Raw genomic sequence first — 3,865 nt, forward strand, 5'->3', positions numbered from 1 at the left:
TACAGTATATTGTGTAATGGACCCAGCACACAGCACCCTTTGAAAAACTCAGCACGGCCCACTCTTTTCAGGGACTCAGAACATAGCAACCAGCACCTTTTTGAGGACTCAGCCCATAGCTGTATGTCAAAGGTTCAGCATTCATTAGAATTAGGGTGCTTTCTTCAGTATCCCCATTCTTCAGAAACACTTGACAAATCCTACTAGTTCACATTTAGCCAACCTGTGTTTTATGGGGGAGGGTCAGCTGGGGGTCTTGAACTCAAAGTTTGAGGGCTCTATCCCTGAGCTCTTTGGTTCAAGGCTAGAGCTCTACCACTTGGAGGCACAGCTCCAATTTTGTTTTTTTGGGTTGTTCTTTGACAGGTCTTATGGTGATAAGGAAGGCCAAGTTGGGGTGTCTGTGTGCAAAGGCTCTTAGCTCAGCCTGGAGCTGACCTCTCTCTTCCTGGTGCTCCTGGGAAGCTGGGCCTCATGGAGCTCTCTTGGCCTAGGGTGGAAAAGACCTGCTCTGGTATCAGCAATCAGGGTGAACAAAAGTCAGCTTGGCCCTGGTCACTTCTCAAAATTGAACTCTAGAGGACAATGGCACGGGGCTGCATATCCCGCATCGGGCCACCAGGGGGCAGGAGTGGCCCACCATAGGGATTGTACCTGAGAGTTGAGTTTACTCTTGCTTCCCTGGGGTCTCCATCATGCTTCCAAGTCACCCTGGACAGGAAAATCCTTGAGACACTTACCTACAATTAACAATCAAAAAGCAAGTGGGGCTGTAGCTCAAGTGGCAGAGCAGTAGCCTTGAGCAAGAAAACTCTACACCCTGAGTTCAAACACACACACACACACACACACACACACACACACCACATGCATGCAAAATCAGAGATTTCTATAATGCAATCTTTGGATATTCTCTACTTTTTCCCCACTAAGCCTGGTGGCTGCTGGTTTAGGTGTCTGATGCATACACCACTACCTGGCATCTTTAATTTTGGGGAACAGAATGGGTAGAAAGTCATCCTTCTCTGATCCCAGCTCCTTGATTGGGTCATGGTCTATCCAGGCCCTTTGGGGCTCCTTTACAAAATCGCCAAGATGCCTTCAAAAGTCATCACATACTGGGCACTGGTGGCTCATGCCTGGCATCCTAGCTACTCAGGAAGCTGAGATTTGGAGGATCACGGTGTCAAACCAGCCTGGGCAGAAAGTGTGTGAGAATCTTATCCTCGATGAACCGTCAGAAAACAAAACTGGTCCTTTGTCTCAAGTGGTAGAGTGCCAGCCTCGAGAATAAGAGCTCAGGGAGAGTGTTCGTGTCCAACAACAAGGAGAGGCTTTGCATGTTGGGTTTGGGATTGGCATTGGCCAAATATAATTGGAATTTTCAAGTGCTCCACTACAAAGCAGTGCCTCCTTAGTCCTGTGCTGGTCCATCGTGTCTCATCCCCTGGCCTTGTCAATGCTTTGGGTCAGCATGGCTCTGTATGGAAGGAAGGGCTCCAAGGAGGAAGATCCCAGAGCAATCACCCCACCTCCTTCTTCCATTCTCACCCTGCTGCTTCTGCTCTTTGTCATAGACTTTCTTCCTTGAATCCATCCATGAGGTCATCACCACCAACATAGTGGTGAGTGGTGGGTCTGGCCTAACTCAGTGGTGGAAGTCAGAGGTGGAAGTAGGTCTGGGATTAGGAGCTTCCACCCTGGGTGTGGGCTGAGCCCAGGGTTGACCTTTATTTCATCCTGAGCCTTACAGTGGTGGGAAGACAGTGTAGACTCCACATTGAGTCAGGTAAGATTGAAATCTAGAAGAATCCTTGTGTGGGGGAGGATGTGGGGCCACTGCTCTTGATACTCCTCTCTCAGGACTCCCCTGTCCCTCCCTCATCCCTCAATGGTAGAAGAGAAACTTCAACTAAGGGTGTGGGATTAGGGGGTGGGGAAGTATTTTGGTGTGAACCAGAAGTGCTTCATATTCATCCTAGCCAATACTTCCTATTTATCTGAGGAATGGCCATTTGGGTTTGGGAGGGGTGCATCATCCTAGCTGAGAAGGTGCGTCAGTGGTAGAGTGGTCGCCTAGCATGACTGAAGGGTTAGGAATTGATGTGAGACATTATACTCAGAACTATATTGAAGGAGGAATCCAAAATTAGTTACCAAGATATACACTTAACACACTGTTTTAAAAATGTAAGCTAAAGGAAATAATTTATGAAAAATTGATTCCTCACAGAAAAAGCTGGAAGGGAAAGTGGGGCTCAACTGGTCGAGCACCAGCCTTGATCAAAAAGAGCTCAGGGAGAGTGGCCAGGCCCTTAGTTCAAGCCCCAGGACTGGAAGAACAAATCTTTGTTGGAGGCTTTTTTCCCCTTTGAAAACAATTTATTGTTATAAGCATAACATGGGTCTCTTCCCTGGCCACCAATGGGCCATTATATCCCTTGAGCTTGGGCCACCTCCCGGCAGCCTCTGCCCTACCCAACCCCCAGTTTAACCTTCCCATCACCCAGCAGATGGAGGTCTGAGAGAAGGCACCTGACCACCTACTTCTGGTGGCTTCCAAGGCTTTTGAGAGTCAATATGTCACATGGAGAGTCATTATCTGCATCAGTCTACAGAAGAAAGGGAGGGAGCCCTCCTCCCCTGAGCTATGGGCAGATCTGTATCTGGGGCATCTACAGCAGGACGTGCTCCTTGGGGGAGTCCTCTATGGTGACGAGAACCCTCACCTATCCTCTGGCAGTTTCCACGCTGTCTTCAAGTTGCAATTCTTCAAAACCTTTCTGCTCCTCCCTCATTTCACACACCACAGGCCCTGATGCATCTGAAGCAGCATTGGTGGGGGGGGGGGGGGCTCAGCCTGTGCTGGCATCTGAAGCCTGCTGTCCATGCCTTCCTCTGTGAGGATCAACAGCAGCTCCTGCAGCACTCTCCTCTTCTTCATCTTCTCCTGGGACAGCCAGCATACACACTTGGCTTTCTCCCCAAACAGCTCATTCAGAGCCAACATCTGCTCTTTACACACCATGAGGGATTCCTCAATAGTTTGGATGTGTGCTGACAGCTGGCTGCATCGATGGTGGAGCTCACCTGCTGGATTCTGGAAGTCCACCTCATCAGGCAGGTTGTGGACGAAGCAGATTTACTTCTTGGACGCCCACATGTCCTGCTTCCCATCCCCATGAATGCTGTGGTGGCAGCACATGTGGCAGGGGGCTGTAGCTCCAGCTCAGTCTGTCACTGAGCTGCCAGATGGGCCAGGTGCCTGCAGCTGGCCCACCGCTTCTGAGGTATGATTTCGCCCCCTGTAGATCTCAGCCTCAGTGTGTTAACAGAGCCTCATCCATCTACCAGGCAACATGGAATGTGGGCATAGCCACATTTCTTGTATCCCATTGGTCAGAAAGAATCATGAAATAATGGGGGTTTGGCCAGAATCCTGTGATGCAGGCAGAATGGGCAGAGTTAAGATGACAGTGGCTCCCCCAGCCCCTTTCCCAGGGAACTCTGTCCAGTTCAGTTAGGGACAAGAGGATGACCTGCTTGAGCCAGATGGCTGCACAGATTGTTGTGTGTGTCTGTTGCCAGTCTCGGACATTGAACTCAGGATCTGGCACAGTCTTTGAGCTGCTTTTGCTCAGAGCTAGCCCTCTACCACTGGAGCCACATGGCTCTACTTCTGGCTTTGTTGGGATTGAAGTTGGACAGGGGTCTCAAGGACTTTCTGGCTTAGAGTGACTTGACCATGATCCTCCTATCAGTCTTGTAAATATCAAGGAGGAGCCACTGGTGCCTGCCTCATCATTGGTTTTGCTGATGTTCTTGGACACACCCAAGTGTACACCTAGCTGCTAATGTAGTGAAA

The sequence above is a fragment of the Dipodomys spectabilis genome, unplaced genomic scaffold (assembly GCF_019054845.1).
Source record: "Dipodomys spectabilis isolate Male_0828 unplaced genomic scaffold, ASM1905484v1 ptg000534l, whole genome shotgun sequence".
NCBI classification, from domain to species: domain Eukaryota; kingdom Metazoa; phylum Chordata; class Mammalia; order Rodentia; family Heteromyidae; genus Dipodomys; species Dipodomys spectabilis.